At 41.6% G+C, this 20,337-nt stretch overlaps 1 long non-coding RNA gene and 1 other non-coding gene across 2 annotated transcripts; both read left to right on the top strand.

Annotated features, from left to right (window-relative positions):
- Positions 1-8,035: 8,035 nt before the first annotated feature.
- LOC143119715 (U2 spliceosomal RNA) lies at positions 8,036-8,226 on the top strand. The gene has a single exon (XR_012986318.1). It is a non-coding gene; the product is annotated as a U2 spliceosomal RNA (small nuclear RNA).
- Positions 8,227-8,654: 428 nt separating this feature from the next.
- LOC143119110 (uncharacterized) lies at positions 8,655-10,163 on the top strand. Its single transcript, XR_012986249.1, has 3 exons — positions 8,655-9,054; positions 9,523-10,054; positions 10,142-10,163. It is a non-coding gene; the product is annotated as an uncharacterized LOC143119110 (long non-coding RNA).
- Positions 10,164-20,337: the final 10,174 nt, after the last annotated feature.

Raw genomic sequence — 20,337 nt, 5'->3', positions numbered from 1 at the left:
ATAGTGCGTAGCTTCTTAGTGCTGGGCTTCTGAGTGCCTGGCTGACCCTCTTCAAGTCCTCTTTGTCTGCCCTCTGCATCCCCTGTGAAATGAGAATGAACACTTAGGTAGGCGGGGCGGAGGAGAAGGAAGAGTGGTGCTCACTTATTTAACACAGATACTGCATTAATACAGGGTTTGTGCTGTAATATACCTTGTCTTTCAAAGGTAGCAAGTGCTTCAACTGGGAGGGACCACGTCCTGTCGAGGTGTCTGTAAAATACAGGTGAGTTTCAGCTTTGTGTAATGCCCAATACAAACTTAAGTGGTTGTTACTAAAGTCATCTTAACCTACCTTTCTCGCAGGAAAGCGCTGTTTGCTGGAGGTGGCAGTGCTGGAGGTGGTGGCAGTCGCTGCGTGTGGTGTGCCGGAGGTGGAGGTGGCAGTGCTGGAGGGTGGCAGTTGCTGCAGGAAGGGCTATGAATGTACTGCCTGAAGCGCTTCAGGGACTTGGTGGTGATGTCATCCTCCTTCATGACAAGTCACTGTCTGATAGAGCAGTAAGCCTCCTGAGCCATCTTCCTCTCGTGGTCACTCCCAGCTTGAGGGTCAGCTTGCAGGAGCTTGTGCAGACTGTACCACTGCCACATCTCTTGAAATGTAAAAGACCTGAAGCGGCCTTGTCTGTAAATGGCCCTGTCTACGTACATTTCAAGATGGCAGGAGACTGGAGGGAACAGCTGCACATATTTAAGAAGGTAATCCTTTACCCACTCGTCGTCGTTAGTGGCTCTTCTCCCAGGTTGGCGGCTGTCTTTGACTTGGCGATCAAGGATACTAAAATATGACAAAGAAAGCATAATTAATTTATGACAAACATATACCGTATTTTCCGGACTATAAGTCGCACTTTTTTTCATAGTTTGGCTGGTCCTGCGACTTATAGTCAGGTGCGACTTATATATGAAAAAAATTATATAATTGAACATGTTTTTAAATGTTAATTTATATTAACTGACATGAACCCTACATGAAACATTATCGTCTACAGCCTTGAGAGAGCGCTCTCAAATGCACAAGTCGTGAAACACACGTGCATACTTAAATCCTCAAATTACTATTTATAGCTGGGCCTCAGATTTGGACAAATAAAAGCCAGTATAATTTTGTTTCAATTTAACTCATAAAATAGCTCTTCTTAATAATTTAATAATTTGGTTTAATATTGTTGCCAACGAAGTCATTGTCCTACACCATGAGTCTCCAACACATTGCTCTCAAGCTACCAGTAGCACGCAGCCCCAGGTTAACCTACATTTAAACACAATTGTTGCTGCCAGGCATCAGCCTACGAATTATAAAAAAGTAAATCATGCATAATTTAAAAAATAACTAAATTTAGGCTATCTTAGACCTCTTTGGCTATACGGAATAAGGTTTCCCTTGCAGCACAGCACACGTTCCATGAATAAATGAATGAATGAAAGCGGATGCCTTATCTCGCAATAAGCGGATGGACATCCCGACACTCTTTCATACATGAAACTTAATAGTGACCCAATGCCATTGATAGCCTACCGGTATGCTGCTCCAAACGAAAAGTATAGGCCTATGTCTCACAGTAAAACGCAAGAAATGAAGGCCAATAGCTGACTCGAATAGGCTACAAGCCATGGTCCAAATAAAGGTGCTGTACTTTGCCCAGCCATAAATTCAGGATTCACGATAGTCTGTCCCCTAAACATTCCTCACCCGTTATCTGGACATGCATGAAAACATTTGAAAACAAAACTCACTGCCATGTAATATTTGATCGCTGTTTTGCTACTAATTATCTTTCACGTGAATACGCACAGAAAGTGAAAGTAGGCCTACTATGCGCACCGTGTCTGTAGCAGTCTGTTCACGTCCGCAATCGATTATAACGTTCCTCAAATGGAGAACACATCCATGTTCTCTCGCGTTATATTATAGGCTGTCATGCTTCTGTGTTTGCGGTTCCTGATCGCTAAACGTTTGTTTTCCTTTCCTGTCTATAGCGGTTGATGTAGAAGCACGTAATAGGCTATAATAATTTGACTTTAGCGGTGACAAATCCTGCTGAGAGAGAGAGAGCAAAGAGAGAGAGGCGCGCGCGCGTGTGTGTGTCTCTGCATGGGGTTCAATTGAAGTCAGAGTTGGTCTGCTTTCAGGCCACTCCATTATTAGATTAACGTCAGACAGCGCTGTAAAATGTGTGGGAATTTCTCGCATTATGATGGCTAGCGTTGCGGGACTTTTATTAGTATGCTCAATACTTAGTAATAATTTATGCGCAATCCTGCGCTGAAATTTAGGCCCTGGTTTTAAATGCGCATCTTTTTTTCTCTCGCTCTCTCGGCGAGCATTTGTTCTGCTTCCAGCTTGTGCCAATACGCTATATCGTCCAAAATGCTTGATTGCATTGCATTCTCCACATTTTTAGCTAAAATTTCATGTACCACATCAGCATTTTTGTTCAGTGAATCTTTTGTAAATTGCTTTACAATAGCGTCGGGCACTTTTCACTATTGCCACTATTCACTCCTTCATCTTCAAGATTCCCTGTAGAATTCTCAATGTTTTTGGCCTCAATGTGTTCAGTTACATAGTCTCTGTTCTTAGTCTTGGATTTTGTGAAATAAATGTCTAAATATCACCTGCTTGCTGCAGCTACAGTCTGCACGTCCTTACATTAATACACAGGATTAGATGTTAAAATCCTTTGTGCCAAAATCCAAGGTAAAAACACATTCAGAAGCCCCTGCTCAAGTTTAACTTTAAAAAGCACACTACCCACAAAACCGCATATTTTTCTCTCTCGAGCATTTAATCTGCTGCCGGCTTGTCTCTCCACATCGTCCAAAATGCTTGATTGCATTGCATTCTCCACATTTTTAGCTAAATTTTCATGTACCATATAAGCATTTTTGTTCAGTGAATCTTTTGTAAATTGCTTTACAATTACCGTCGGGCCTATATGCCTATTGCCTGGCTTGCCTCAGCTTCGGTCACGTCCTTTTAAAACCGTCTTTTTCTCTATCGTGAGCATTTAATCTGCTGCCAGCTTGTGACTCCACATCGCCCAAAATGCTTGATTGCATTGCATTCTCCACATTTTTAGCAAAATTTTCATGCATCATATCAGCATTTTTGTTCAGTGAATCTTTTGTAAATTGCTTTACAATTACCGTCGGGCCTATAGGCCTATTGCCTGGCTTGCTTCAGTCACGTCTAAAACTGCATCTTTTTCTCTCTTGTGAGCATTTTATCTGCTGCCAGCCTGTGACTCCACATCGCCCAAAATGCTTGATTGCATTGTATTCTCCACATTTTAGATACATTTTGGTGTACCACATGGTATTTTCTTTCAGTGAATCTTTTGCTTTGCAATGACCTTCCTGCCCTCCTCTTGGCTGCCTTCACTCCTTCGTCTTCATTAACATTAATCTTTTTGGTCTCAATAATCCAGTTACAGTCTATGTTTTTGGTTTTGGATTTTGTGAAATACATTTCTAAATAAATGCTTATAGTCCGGTGCGACTTATATATGTTTTTTTCCTGTTCATGACGCATTTTTTGACTAATGCGACTTATACTCAGGAGCGACTTATAGTCCGGAAAATACGGTACATCAAAATAGTTTGATTCTGTTTAGTGCAACATGCTTACTATTTAATGTATCCGACATCATTTTCCACCAGCCATTTGAAAGTTTTGCCGTTGTATTTGCCAAATAGGATCAGCTGCCCCAGACACTGCATCTCCGTTGGCGTTGACGTGAGCAGCAGGCATCTCTTTGTAGCTGAAGACAGAAATTGTTAGGCCTTTTGATAACACGCAAGCACAGAAGCTCTAGTGCACAACAGTAGGTTATCATGACTTGACTGCGGTGGAAAAAACATCTATGACCCTAATGCCAAGGTATTACCTTTGTTATAAGCCGCCTTCTCATCCCTCAGCTCACGGTCATCTGTGTTGGACGGTTTGTATGCCTTGGCCTCCTCCGTTGCCTTAAGAATGCATTGTTGCCTATCCTTGGGCACACTTGTGTCCAGAATGCACAACGTGGGCATCAATGGATCCATCTCTGGTCGATTATAAATAAATGAATAAATAAAAATCAGTAAACATGTTACAACAAACTATATACCTATCTGAACCCCGTTTATTATTATCATCATTATGCGGCCTGCTAGATGGTTTAATTCGGCCCCAGACTTGTAGAGAATACATTTCTGAGGATGTCAAAAAAAAAAACCAGTAAATCCCTAGCCCATTCCTGTGAGAAGTTATGAATTTTCAAAGAAATAACCGAAATGCTCAATTCAGCCGCTAGGGGCAGCCAAAAAAAAAACAAAAAAGTTCGGAGTTGACTGGTCCTGCGTGCTCCCAGTTTGGCTACATGGTCGGGAGAAAAGCAGGCATTGCGACAAAATTCAGAGACAAAGTGCAGCCTGCAAACGGAGGACAAGATGTTTGGGCATTTTATTGTATTTTGCACCAGGAAGTGTTGTGTTGTAAAACACTAAACTTGGATCATGTTATAAGTGTGGTTGTGCAAACTGTAAATTGAATCAGGTCGTGTGGTCTGACTCACCGTCAGTTTGACTGTTTTCTCAGTGATAATGGCATTCTGTCTGGCTTACCATACCACGCTGAAGTACGGTGGTTAAGCCGAGGTGCCGTACTCAAGCGTTTCTTTGAAATACGAGAGGAAATTGGACAGTTCTTGGAGAAAAAAGGCAGACTAGAGGCATTTAAATGCCCGGAATGGGTGCGGGATCTGGCCTTTATGGTGGATATTACACAGCACCGCCACCTAGCCTACAAAATTATTTGATCTGATGTAACCTAATCGTATCAGTTGATCGTATTGCTCATGCACTGCTAACTTATGTTTGTTAAATTAATTTTATTTTTCATACATTTGCACATTTATATTTTTAAGGCAGGATGTTTACTTTCTTCATAGCTCCCACTTGAGTTTAGTGTGGTGAGTTGGTTCAGGTGGTCAGATGTAAAAATGTATCCACTCAACTGTATAAAAATAAACCAGTTGTTTATGAGAGTGAAATGCATTTTATTTCAATTCCATTGGCCTCTGAATAAATGTGTAATAATCTAATATATCCCTTGTGATCAGTGATTATGTAATGTAGGCTGAAGGGTAAAGCATAGCCTACTGAAAAAACAAAGCTGGAGATTTGGAGTTGTCAAAGGATATTTCACTGGTCCGGCCCACTTGAGATCAGATGGGCTGTATGTGGCCCCTGAACCGTATGTGGCCCCTGGCCCCTGAAATGAGTGACACCCCTGCTCTAAACCAATCAACCATAGCAGTTCGAGCAACTGTAGACTTTAGACCAATGGCCAGTTGGAATTGTGTACAGTTTATGTACAGTCTAAAGTCCTACTACTTGTTATCGATGAAATTATGTTATTATCGTTGGTTTTATTTACTGTTAAGCTTGTGTGAGCTTGCATAATGTTTGAGAATGCCCACTTCCCGTTAAGTGATGTATTTTCTGTACTTAGCGACGTAAGTTTGTGTCATTTGCACATTGTGTCATTTGCACAAGGTAATTTGTGGAAATTGGGCCATAGTGTCAATACAGTTATAACTAAGAAATAACTAAGTAATGCAATCGAAGACTGCAATGTAACATATGAGGAGATATTAAAGACAGACGCTAACGTTAACATAAACATAGCGGTGACGCTAACATAGAATGAATGAAACGGTTGTGCTAGCGGACGCTTTTCGTTCTCACACATCATCGAACGCATCACGTCAAGATTGTACTTCGACATAATACTATCATATTTATATTTTTTACGCGATAGTTAGTAGCGAGTTAAACTGTAGACTCTGGGCCAATGAGAGGCCAGTAGCGAGTTAAACTGTAGACTCTGGGCCAATGAGAGGCCACAACTGTCTACAGTCTACACTTGGCAATGCACGTCGCCCGCGACGACTTCTGTGAACGACTCCCCAAATGTGGGAATCTCGACTGCATAATTTCTGGTAGTGGGGGACTGCGTTCGCGCTCTCCCCTGATATGATGTTAAAAAATAACTTGTCTGCAGCAGAAGTAGTGGTCGTACTTTCAGCACTCGAGGGATGTACATGTGGCAATATTTTGGGTTGACTTGCTTAAGATGGTAGTGGTATTACAATTTTATTGATAAGCATGCTGGCATGCCATCTTTAGTCTCTAAAAATACGAGCTCCATTCCATAAGCATAAGGTGGGAAAAAGTTGCTATAATGCTAAAGTTTATGTACCACCATTGTGATCCAGATTCAACGAAATTTGTCACATACAGTTATAACAGTGTACAACTAGTAATGGAATGTAAACCTGGTTAACTTCATGACTGCAAAATGGAAAAGAATATGAATAAAATGCATAAAAGAATGAAAGTAGTTAATAATTACTAAAGTAAATAATAAAATAAGATGAGATTAAATAAGTATGAGATTATAGAAAATATATTGAGCACCCGAAAGGACCATGGTGGGAATTCTTTTTAGAGGTAAGAATTTATTTTTAGAGCCCCTTTTGCATTTCCTCGTAATACTTTTGACTTCGATCAATTTAAAATCATGCAAACATGTCGGACCTCTTCTCTCTCCTCTTCTCCTATCCTCTTTTGAAGGCCCTTCTCTGGAATTTGAAAAATAATTTGTTGATATGATGCACATTTACTTTAATGTAGTTTTATTAAACATGTGTTTTAGAGAATTAATAGTAAATGTTACCGGACATTTATGTACTATTTACAGAGAAGTTTGTAATTCTAAGCCAAAATAGTTCTTGACAATTTCCTCCGTTTTCTTCATGGTGTTTGTAGTGTATTCATCACAAACAAACAAACAATATTGTGCTTGTATGCAGTCCGGGTAGCCTGACGAGCCAGACCCACATTAAAATGTAGGGTCTGGACACTCACCGTTCGCAGTGCTCAGTCCGAGGGGCGGGATAATCAGTTGTCTTTCAAATTCCCTCTGCACGCAATAGGACAGCGGCAGCGCTATGAGTCCCATGCGTTTCCCACCAGCGGAGCTAGTTGGCTAGTTCAAACGTTTGCCAACTTAATAAAAGCTTAACTCGTGTCACACTGTTCGCCAACAGCAACATCCATCTTATTTGTTTTCAAGTAGCAGGGAATTCAAGCCAAACCGTTGCAACTCTGACATCAATCATTATGTTAAGCCCACCTAACGACTATACACGATTTCATTGGCCTGATTTAGTTTCGATTTTCTGGAGCTCACAAGCCAACGGAGAGTTGCTAGACTAGCCCTGGCAGCAAATGTAATTTGCTGCCGCTAGGGGCGCGTCTAGATTTCTAGGCTACAGTCCGGGTTCTTTAAATAGGAAATTGATCATGTTGCTCAGAGCAGCAGGGATGTAATTTCATTGGCTATTGAGTTTAAATGTCAACTTTTCACCAGAACTGCAAATATCCACGTATCATGCTTGTTCACTGGTTACTTTATTAAGCTATTTATATTTAATTAGAATTTTGGTATATGTTCAGCATTTTCTAGTTCTAACAGAGGAAGTGCTGTATGACAGTCTGACCAGCGCTGTATTTACATTGTTGTATCACATTTATCCACTAGGTGGAGGGATCCCCATTTTTATACGACGATTAAACGTTAAAATAGGAACCACAGCTATTTCTTGCAACCACCTATGTGATGAGTGTTTCAGATGCTTTAATTCATACACCCTATCCGTACACTTTCCCTTAAATCGTATTCATATTATTTGTACATCTTATATTCTATGTACTCGTTTGTGATTGGTTGAGTGGTTGCCTCGCCTAAGGCATTATTCAAAACATCTATTTCAAAGCCCGAAATATAAAGTGATTAAATGATTTTAAAACGTTTAGTAGGTAATGTCACGTGAAGGCGCAACTATTCTGGCGTCTTGGTAAAGAAATATGTACTGGTTACAATGAACACTGCAATCGTGAAGATTACGACGACGAATGAAGTCCTTTACATGTCGATCTTCTCGGTATCGCTTCTCGGCCTTTTGGCTAAGATCAAGTGTAGTATCTGTTCTTATCAGTTTAATATCTGATACGTCCCCTACCCGGGGACCATATATTAAATTGATTTTTGGAACAGGGAGATGGAATAGGGGCTTGCTCCGTCCACTCCACGCATCGACCTGGTATTGCAGTACCTCCAGGAACGGTGCACCCCCCTCTCAATGTGAAATATTACTTTTAAACTAGATGGTTGTGGTTTCTAACTATATATTCATTGTATTATGAAGAGAACATTCGTGTACGTTTCAAACATTAGTGAAACCTTCAATTGCTAGTAAATGTTGAAGGTTATGCGCCTTGTGAGGCTAGCTGTAGTGAATCTAGGAGCGTTGTTTTACGTGTAGCGGACCAACTTATTATTGCTTAAATGTTTATCGTGATCTTGGTGGGATGACATGTGTACCAAAAGTGAAGATCCTGCAAAGCTCTAAGTAGTTGTTAAAAACTATATTTTGCATCAGAACATTCTCCTCGTTGCTTACACTATGGCTTACATTGTAGACGGAACATCTGTGCAAACGTGCTCCCTTTTTCCTTCGCCGGACGTTTATAAATGGTACACAGTGGCGCGCGGTTATGTTACGTTAGTGATTTATTTGTTATGAACTTTGGAAAGTAGAAATGAGACTCGTGCATCTAACCTCAATCTTAAGGAACTGTCGCACAAATATCTATTTTCCTCATGCCGTTGACTGTAAATAATCCACATTACTTCGATGCCGGTCATAACACGATTTGCAGCTGTTGATTGCTTGACGTTCGCTACCGAACGTTGAGAACTCCGACGATGCATTTGGCTTTGTCATTTTGTTTGTAGTTACAGGAATGCCATGTTTTTTTTTAAAACTTTGGTCTATATTGAACGTATTGCAGCACTTTTTTTCCATGCTTAGATGAAACGTTAGAGATGCTGCTTGAACTATTAGGCTATTACTCGTGGGATTTTGGCATGGCACAGGTACACTACAAACACAGCGGACTGAGGTAATGGCAAATACATTGAGTTGTATTGAGATCCCCATCAACACATGTTGCAATATGCAGTCCAGATATTATGGATAGGCAGAGCGTGCACCAACATGGTCATCATGTGTATCATGCATCACATATTTCATTGTCTGTTTAATTTTTTTATTTCAAGCAGCATGATTTCTGTTTGGTACAGTTAACAACCACTAACGTTTTTATGAATGTGCACAAAATAAACATTTGGACTGATTGAGCATTCTATCCTTTCTCAGGCTGATTTGTTAATACAGTTGCTGCTGAATAGAAACAATAGGCTATAAGCAGCTGCTCACACACACTGATGTAACATCAATGGTGTCCTGTTAGTGCCTTTCAGTTTTACAAATCAAATTGTATCCCTACTTCTGGGCTATTGATGACTCCATGCACAATGCTTCTGACATAATCCTGATTAGCATATGATTATCTTATGCCTTCCGCTAGGTTTGCTGGACCAGGAAGTTTGAGGAATCCCAAAGGTTGCACTACACGTGGCCTGAAGACCACAACACGGATAACAAGTCAAAAAGTGCATGAAATAGGAGAACACTGCACAACTCAGCAAAAGGTGCCAAAGCAACGGGCATTTGTAAGACCAGCACGTACGAGAATCAGTTGTGCTGTGGGCTGATGTCTTGCTGGGCCGGCGCGTATCTCCTGGCCATCTTCACCTAATGGATCAGGGCAGCGTCGCCAAGGTCATCCCTCTTGGTCCTGCAGTAGAGGGTGTTGCCCCAGTGGGTCCTGTACAGCTGGTGGTACTGCTGCGGCTGTTTGTTATGCTCCTCCACCCTCCAGGCGTCGAGGATGGCGTTGCTGCGGCTCACCGCCGCCCAGAGCTTACGGTCAGTGCTCCCAAGCTGCACCAGTGTAGCGCAGAAGGCCTCCAGCTTCTGGAACCCGGGGAGGGAATTGGCACTGCAGATGTCCTCCTGCAAAACAGCGAGAGGAAGGGAGACAGAGAGTCACTTCAAATGTATACAATGTTTTTTAAAATAAATGTCTAATATGAATGTCTATATATGTCTATAAATGTGTATATAAAAATGTCTTTGTGGTTCAGCAGCATGTCAGCATGTTGGAGACTCACAAAGGCTGGCGGATGGATGGTGGCCGTCTCGTTGCTGGTCAGTGTGATGCAGGCAGCATCTACGTGTTCCGCCAAGTCCTCTTCTTTTTGGTAAGCTTCGTCTGCCTTGGCGCCGGGGTCCTCCTCGCCAGGCTGATACACCTCCTCCTGTAGTGTCGGGCTGTCGTTGACAAGACCGTCGAGGGAGAAAGCCTCGGACTCCCCCGTGCTCTGCCGAAACAGATGTTCCAGCCCGAGCTGGAACCTTGAGCTCTTCGATGAGCAGGTGGACAAGGCGAAATGTCTCCAAGGGAACGAAGGGTGACACGCCGGACGTGGTGTTTCAGCTGGTCCCAGGAGACGTAACGCCGGACCACATCCTCGTCCGTCACCACCTACAATGTGGCCGGGTCTCTGGCCCTGACAGCCGCGATGAGGAGCTGGAGGTCCTCCCGGTTATAGGCCAGCACCGGCCCAACCAGCGCAGACTAGAAGGCCGCGTACTTGGAGTGGGCCTCGGTTCACAGAGCAGCATCAAAACGGTGAATCCAATGGAAGATGTCCAGCCTCATCACCATCCCCTCGTCCACCCAAGGCTGGAACAGAGTCTCCACAGCCGTCGGAACCTGTGCCTTGCAGCAGCCCCGGTCGATATAGAGCAGGGGTGTCCAAACTACGGCCCGCGGGCCAACTGCGGCCCGCCACGCACTTTAATCCGGCCCGCCGAGCATTTATTAGTTTATCATAGATCCGGCCCGCCAGGCACTTTAATCCGGCCTGCCCTGCATTAAATTAAGTAGGTTATCATAGGCCGCTCGCTATTCCAGCATAGACAACGTTGTGATTAACTTTAGGCTACTGCAAACTGCTTTACACTCTTCTTAGAAAGCGTTTACCATGTCAATGTCAAAACAGCTTGTTACATCGAGATACATAGTATCTCCATTGCAGCAGATCTAACTACGTTATACTACTCCATTTAATTGGGAACGCATTTGAGCGTGCACAAGAGGGAGAGACTGCGACAGCTTCCAGCTGGCTTGTTATTGTTGATAATTGATATCTCCTTTTTATAAGAAACCTTTAAAAGGAAATCGCGATGGCAACAGTAGTTTCCACTACTGACCATTTATAAACTGTGAGCCATAGGCACAGTACTAGCCATAGGCTAGTGGAGCTGGCAAAAGAGCCTTAAAGTGACAGTGCACCATTTATAAATGAATTAAACAACATCAAATGAACAGTATTTCGTAAGAAATTCATTTTCTACAACAGTATTACTTTGTCATTTAAATGATACAAAATATATATATATATATATGTTTTGTATCATTTAAATGACAAAGTAATTCTGTTTTTTCATTATTATTTTTTTGTGTGTGTGGCCCGCCGGCCAATTTTCAAAACCCAATGTGGCCCTTGAGTCAAAAAGTTTGGACACCCCTGATATAGAGGATCTGGGGGACTCTCTCGGAATCTCTCCATCACTCCGCGGCACATGGGCTCCAGCTTCTCCAGTTAGTTTCAGTGAAGGGAAAACTGTACATGGTTTGGTTTGGTTTTCTGGGAAATGCTTATTATTTGACGTAGCCCACGTCATTCTCGACCACCACTTGAAGGTCTTGCCAGTGTAGCTGCCAAAGGTCAGGACCAGTTGCCCCAGGTACTGTGCCTCAGTAGGCCTCTCCAGTTCACAGCGCCTCTTTGCTGAAGACAAAACATGTTATGACCTTAGTGAACAAGCAAGCAAAAGCTCTAGTGCACCACACTGTCATACTTGTAGTATAAATGCAATGTCAGATATTACCTTCCTCGAAGGCAGTCTTAGGATCCCTCAGCCTGTCGTCCTGTGGTCCCACAAACTGGCTTTTTGCCTGCTGGGCCTTGGCTGCCTTTGAGGCCATAAGCAGGTATTGTTGCCTCTCTGCCGGCAGGAATTAAGTTATATTTGTGTTGGTATTTTTAATATGATTAGGCTAGGCAACATAACATTTATAAGTAAGCTAGTAAGTAGTTGTATAAAAGGCTATCAGACAGTGTTGGCAGCATTCTTGAATGCAGTCATTAAGCCTACAACATTTCCCATAAATTTAAGATCCAATAGTATAGGCCAGCCATCACCAAATGGCGGACCACGGTCCGAGTCTGGACCGTGACGTGATCCTATCCGGACCCAGACCATAATAGCCTAAATGTAGATTTTCACGTAAGATTTCAAAGCTGCGCTAAATAAAATGTTTCGTTGGTTAGGATAACAGCATTTACTTCAGGAACCATCATTTCGCTTGCTGCTACTCAGCCAGTGAAATCTGTGAATTCTGATAAAGTCGAGTCAGTGAGTAAAGTAGCCTACTATGGAGAAGAGACTGATAGCCTGAAACGAGCGAGGAGAGGAGACGGGACGAGAAACAATCAGATGGATATCTAAGTTAAAGCAACACCAAAGAGTTTTTTGTACCTTAAAATAATGCAGGGCTCCAGACTAACTTTTTGCACTGGTTGCACTGGTGCGCCTAACTTTTTTTCTTAGGTGCACCAGCACAAAAGTTAGGTGCACCCAAATTTTCAACCACATTGCATTTAACACCGCAGCAGGTTCACTTTTTTTCCTTAATTACTGTCCTATATAGGTTGTCCTATGACTTATGATTTACAATTCTACAAGAAAAGTAACTTAATGAAGTGTTGGTGCTTAAAGTGCTTCACTGAGCTGAAATTTAAACTTAAAACATCTCAAGATGTATTAAATAAAAATAACAGTGAGTAAATTAACAGTGCACGTCTTTTAAGGGCTTCAAACTGCACATCTCATGGCTCAATGTTTTACATACTATCCTTCATGATCTTTAGGCCTTGGCTAAACCAGCTCGCCATGCTAGCATCTTCCATAGAAATGTATTTGAGCACAATTTAAAGAGATGTTCCAAGTAGCCTGGGGGATTTTTATATGATTTTGCAATGATGATTGCAATAATCATTTGACAGCGCCACAATGCAATTTACTTTTTAATTTTAGTATTTTTAAATTTTCAATAAGAACATGGTTAATGCAGTAACGAAATGGTAGGCCTATTATTATAGGCTATTGCAATGACTTGCCATGCTCGATCTAAATGTGTCCATTCAATTCACCGTACACAATGACCACTGTATACATGCAGGGAATATTCGGGCTTTAAATGTAGCAGCGATGTTCGGTTTGCTCCAAATACCGGATTAAATTGATTGATGCCATCAGAATGAGTTTACACAACTCGACCGCAAAACGAATATTGCTGTTGAAAACCGGGTTACTCCCTGCATGTAACTGCGGTCAATGACACACTCCTTTTCGGCGATATCTGTATCTCTGTCGTTCGCGAAGGCCTTGTATGCATTGTTCACAATTTTAAGACGTCTTTTCATCTGCAATGACTCCTATAAATTTGGCGCAAGTGGCATTCCTGTACGTCGGCTTTACGTTCAAACTATTTTTCTGGTGAATAATTATTTCGGACTGAACTTGGTGAAGGGAAGTTTCACTAGGCCTATCGTAGGCAACGATAAACTTGATCATCATCTCGGGCTCGTCTGATCGGTTTGCTGCTGCCAGCCGCTGAAAGGCAGTGGGGAGAGGGGACATTTATCTCGGCCTATGTGACCACACTGTATGCAACTACATCCACTCTGTTTATCTGACGGGTCTCTGACCTCCCTCTCTCTCTCTGCAGTACACACATTTTCAAATTTACACACAGGCACTGCCACCGCCAATCAGAGGGGAGGTCCCGCCCTTCACTATCTGTGATTTGTTTAAACCACGATATTGGCCAAATATGTGTCTGTTATTGAAGCAAAGGTAGAGTTTCAATGCGGACACTTTTTCCTCTCTCGAATAGCTGGTCGCACCGGTGCGACCTCCGATTTTTTTTAGTCGCACTTCTGAAAAATTAGGTCGCATATGCGACCAAATTGGTCGCACTCTGGAGCCCTGTAATGTTTCCAAAATTGTTTCCGTGGTTCATCAACTCGTAACAGGGTGAACGGCACTTCTGCATTCGCTTCGCAGCCCTCTATTGGCTATAACCGCACTATGTAAGTTTGCCAGATCGGGTAGCGGATCTGTAGTTCGATGGAATGAGACATAATAAACTACAAATTTGACTTGCATGATGTCGCAATACATCGTAATTTCATAAAATCATGCAACATATTCTACTGTCTATGGACATTGTTATTTGCAAAGCCGTTGCTGGATAAACAAATAGCGTGCGTGCGACAGAGGAAAAGTTCTTTGGTGTTGCTTTAACGATAAGTAAGTTATTTTCAAATCATCGATTGCTCAAAGAGGAGAAAGCTAGACAGCGAGAACAGAGCTTTATATAACGATACGGGGGCAATACCACGCAAAACTGTCATGTCCGTAACGCGAACTAAATATGGATGTGACAGTTTTGCGCGGAATTGCCCTGGACCTCTGATATATTCTGAGACAGGCGATTTGAAGCGCCAATTAGGGGTTTGCACGGCGTGTCATCAGATCTGGACATCGCCATATTGGAGATACTCACCTCATTAGAAAGCATTAGGCACTGAAGTAAATCCCTAACATCGTCAAGGAAAATGGTTAATTATTGCCGTGTTTTAGGTTTTACCAATAGGTCAGACTGAGAAAAACATCTGGTGTAGGTATCGACTTCCAAAAGTTATTAAAAAACCAGGGAGAAGGGCCAATAATGCCAGTTATCAGAGGAAGGCGGGCGCTTGTGGTTGAACTTGGTACTTCGTCTCCCTCACCCAACTCATATGGATCTGCGCTGCCAATAATCCGTAATTTCTCGAAATATCGCGCCTTTTCTTGTGGTCCAAGTCCTGCCCTATATGCCTTTGCATCTTAGATGCATTTTGATGAGCTTTTCTGTTGTTTAGACACGCTACAATCACATAAGATATCCAAAGTGCATAATACTCCATTGTACTTCATTCAATCGCCAATATGGCCGCGCGTGCTGGGTTACCATAGTTACCGGCCAGAATGTGACGTCGGTGCAAACCCCTAATTTGAAGCACCTCTACTAGACAAAGCATATATTTTGAGGAAGCATAGGGTAGGCTAGGCCCATTCAACAGTGAACTGAGACCACAGAATATTTTACGATTTAAGAAGGCAATATGATTGATCCACCACAATCTAGTTAAGCCTACATGCATTCACTGCCCAACAACGTGATATTCCTGGGTTTCCAGGATTTCGGGTCAACATAAAAAAAACTAAAACAATTCAATTAAACTTGCTGATTAATGGGTTCAAGGAACCAGCTGTGGAATATCCATCCTTGTCTCAGCTCAAATTTTATTTTAAGTTCACGTTAAGATCTTAAAAATAGCCAAGGCTACTCAGTTTTTCTCCCCAATTAGGCTACTCTTTTCTTGCCTTATTTCTCCTCATTTCGAATGTTGCCTTTTAGGCTACTTATTTTATTTCACATTAAAGATTAGGCCTAGGCCTAGCCTACAATCTTCTATTTCTTGAATTTCCCCATGGGGATCAATAAAGTATCTATCTATCTATCTATCTTTCTATCTATCTATCTATCTACCTACAACTAGGCTCCATCCATCCATCCTAATATTATACATACATACATATACATAGCCTAAACACGCACGTTAAACATTATGATGCTCCGGACCTTTGCTTGAGGAAATTTTCCGTAACTGGACCTCGCTGAAGATTAATTGAATACCCCTGGTCTAGGCTATTTGCCGTCTGTTATTTTATTGAACCTACATTTAAAAGCCTCAAGTTGAGAAATACTGTGTTTGGGGAAAAAAGCAAAAACACATGGATTGTTTGAAAGGTTTTGTAAATGTATGTATTTAGAAATTCAAACAAATTCAGGCTCACACACACATTTTTTAAAGATCAACCAATCATGTGAACAATAACCTAAATGACCATGAAAAAGCAGTGGTCGTTAGCACACTCAATTAGGCCTACATATAGGCTTCAAATTTGAATAGCCTACGGTCATTTGATTAATTTAATGGAGACGAACAGCTCGGCCACCTGAACTGAACCGAAGAAAAAACGAAAAAGGTGTTAAAAAGCAAAGTATTCTGCCACCGTAATTAATTATTATTTAATTTCAATTTCAATTAATTTAAAAAAGAGACTCATTAGTGTGAGCCCTGAGCTTGGTGACTTGCAGCCAACTTTTTTACCAAATTGTAAAATTGAGCCAACCAAATTAATGAAATTGAGACGGCTGCGATACTTCGTCTGCATATACAAAGCTTGACTGAACCCCTGCTCAACAAGGTATGACGTCGGAAAAGCAAGGAGCAGAAGACTAATCCTCTCCCACAAAAGAGGGAAACGCTGACCATGTGTGGCCCACATTACACGCCAGCCACAGGTCCGAAATGTTGCCCTGGCCTCCTCATCATTTTGGAGGTCGATGAGAGTTTCCTGAATCATGGCCTCGCTCCTGGACACATCTACTTGAAGTGGCTCCATCACCCACTCAGGGACATCTAATTGGTCGAGGTCCCTAAAACGGATCTCCATGTCCGCCTTCACTGCCCTCAAGTGATCGATAACCACCTGCTGCGTTATACCGGTCAGCTCATCAGCCACCTGAATGTAAGTACAGAAAGGCGAACAGTTAACATTATTGAGTTTATTTTTAGGCTGCCTTTGTAAATTAAAATATACCTAATAATAATAATAATAGGCTACCTTGGCCAGCTGAGGGAAATTATTGAATTGACGCCTGCTCAAATTTTGTTTGTACAGCTCCAGCTTGGCGAGGAAACTGCAGATGGTTAACCTGACTCCGCCAGATGGATTTGCTCCGCATATCCATCTGAGAACTTTTCATTGAAGAATTTTTGGGAAGGGGCGGAAATACTGGTTAGCTGATTGGATAAACCATCTGTCTATCACCACCTTTGGTGGTTATCGACGGGCCAAATCAACCAATTAGATGAACAAAGTGTTCTTCTAATGCCTTCGTTTAACATTCATTTAAGTTAGGTAACGTGACGTATGTGACATGAACCTAATCAACGACAATTCCCATCAAGTTTTCATGGTAGGCCCTACACTTCTGAAGAAAGTATATTCCTCCATTATGAATTGGAATTGGCCGTGGAGGATGTCTGTGTCGTTCATTCCTCCCAGCTGCATGGCTGAGACTCATAGCTATTATATCGCGCAAGTTTTATTCAAATTAGAAAGTATTCCTGGGTAAGCTGTGAAGCTATGCTCATCTCATCTGTGGATTGATTGGTTGTCAACGGTAAAAACGACTATGCGACAATATTTTGATTTAGTAGCTACTAACTACGGCGTACCTTAAGTAGCAATGGTGCAACAGAAAAAGAATGCAGTGCTAGTTTAAAACTAGTTAGTTTCAACGTAAGGTTTATTAAGACACACCTTACACCTAAACTTATGATTGAGCTTACGTTCTATTGGTGCAACCGGCTGCAGCAGAGAGAACCTCGATGCGAACGGCGAACTCCCCAAATGTGGGAATCTCGACTGACTAATTTCTGGTAGTGGTGGACTGCGTTCACGCTCTCCCCTGATATGATGGTAAAAAATAATGTGTCTGCAGCAGAATGAAAAGAAGGCATAACAGAGACACATTACTCAAGTAAACTTTTACTTAATACATCCCATGTTATATAGCATGATATCTAACTACTGTCATATGGCGCAATACCAGGCATTCTGTGTGCGCACTGGCAGTGATAGACGCCAGTCCCCCTATTAACAGTCACTATGTCAAAGAATTAAGTTGAGTCTGCTCACTACTACATAATGTTGCTTTCAACATGTGACGATGAGTGTTATGTAAACTCCACTAATGGTACTAACCTTTCTTGAAAATCCATCGATTCCACCAAACAGTACCACACCATCTGCAAAATATAACGATGTTATTAATAGCAATTCATATCTTAACATGTTCACAAGTTTGGGACGAGTACTGTCTAGTCGTCATCTGAACTATCCCAAGACGATCAACCCGGTGCAGTTCCACACCCTGGGCCACTGAACCCTGTGGCCTAAAGCCTTCAAATGGAACCTATAGGACGATAAAGGGGAAAATACCATCACAAGATTTGTTATTAGAGGAATAATGTGGGGGAAAGGCAGGTGAAATATGTTGTCAAACAATAAACTACAACAATCACTGTAGTGACAAAGCAAATGTTACTTTGAAGTTACTGCTATGGTTCAATATTCTTGATAGCAAGGACAAGGTATGCATTAAATAACCGGCTACGAAATTTGGTGAGGACTCTAATTCCTGAGATCAGGTGGTCAAGCTCATCGTCGGACATGGTACTGTATCTGTCCCTTTTGCAGATACCCCACTGCCTCATCCTACGCTTTACTGTCTTCACTGAAACACCAAGCAGTTTGGCTATGCAGGGAACAGACAGGTCCACTTCTATAAATTCCAGCAGGTGGCCTTGGTAAATAATCAACTTTGGACACCCTTGCTCTCCTGTTGTCTGTTTCACCACAACAGCTGTTATTCTCTGATCAATTTGATCATTTAAGAGTGTGACCAGCTGGAGAAGACCTTCACGTATCTAAATGACAGTTTCTATTCATCAATGGGCCTCATTTATCAGTGAACTGAGATCAAATAGGAGTGTAAAAGTATTGCTCTTATTTCTTTTATTTAAATATAATTATTTTTATTATTTCCATCAAGAAGTAATACATATACCAGCATATACTCTGTAATTTCATACCACAATCAGAATACAAGTCCTACTAGTAACAGTACTCCTCTACTCCACAGGATCTTAAACCACACTCATGCATGCTCATAGAGTTACATACTGTACACACCTCCCCAGCCATACACATACAGTGCTCTCCATACTACCACTCATCCACATACCATTTATCCACATTTCACTCATCCACATGTAACATTTATTCCCACTTATCCACATTTCACATTCATTCCCACTTATCCACATATATCTTTCCCATTTTTAACACACAAGCCCAGCCACACTCACCCACACACGTTAGGTTTCCTGCTCTCAGTCGGCATACCTAGTCCTTATTTCTTAGACACTTAATTTACAAGGCTTCATATATGTTCTGCCACACCTTGTTGAATTGTTGTCTTTTGTTCCGGTCTTCAAACATTGATTTTTCTATACTTAAATAGTATTTCATTAGTCCCTTCCATTGCTGTAGCGATGTGGCCTCTGTATCTTTCCAATACTTTAAAATTATTTTTTTGTATACCAAAGAGGAGAAAAGGACCATCCAACCAATGGGGTATTTTAGCTTGGCTGTGTTTTGGAAAATACTGTTCAAGATTGTAAATTCAATTTTGATTTTGAAGTGTTGGTCATCCATTTTTTGGATCTCTAACCAACCCTTATAAACCTTCTTATATTCCCAGAAAGCATGTATATTGTCTCATTGTGTATGCCACATTTTACACAAACGGGGGAGAAGGAAGCATCACATTTATTTATTTTTGATTTAGTGTAGTATATTCTTGTCATGAGTTTGTACTGTATGAGACGCAGATTTTCATTGGTGGTAATGGTGTTGGTTGTATGCGCCGCACATGCTCCCCCCAGTATTGCTCTTATTTCATACCTCAGGAATGACGTTTATGTTTTGCGTATCTGTGACATCAAATAGTGTGAATCTGTGTGTGTGGGTGCAAGAGTGAGCTAGCCTACTAATAAGAATAAAGAGTTAAAGATCAAAGAACAAATTTACCTTCTCTGGAAAATGTATGTGGGCAGACAGTGAAGCTATCAGGTACATGTCACTTCTGCAGATGAACTCCACATAGTCCATGTCCAAAGGCTGTCTTTGCAAGGCCTGCTCCAACCTGGACTGTAGTCGATTAAGAATACACCTTCCCACCATTGCCTGACAAAGGAATAAGATTGTCATCAAAAAAACTTATGTTAATACGGCTCCAATGACCATAGACTAGCCTGTAGAAAGGCACAGAAAAACATACGTCGCACATTTTCTAACACACACAAGCATCAACAAAGCCGACAAAATAAACTTCCTTGCAAAATGACAATCAAGCCAATGCAAGCAAATAAACAAGCTTCACATTTCCAAAATGGTACTCAAACCCTATTATGCGAAAGACCAAAGGCCCAAAACTCGGACTAGGCTATGGCACTATGCATGG

Source organism: Alosa pseudoharengus, unplaced genomic scaffold (assembly GCF_046254945.1).
Source record: "Alosa pseudoharengus isolate Yale_2024_CS ecotype anadromous, Long Island Sound unplaced genomic scaffold, YU_APseudo_1.1 YU_APseudo_1.1_scf_12, whole genome shotgun sequence".
In the NCBI taxonomy this organism is placed as follows: Eukaryota; Metazoa; Chordata; class Actinopteri; order Clupeiformes; family Clupeidae; genus Alosa; species Alosa pseudoharengus.
This window is presented reverse-complemented; position numbering and strand designations above follow the sequence as displayed.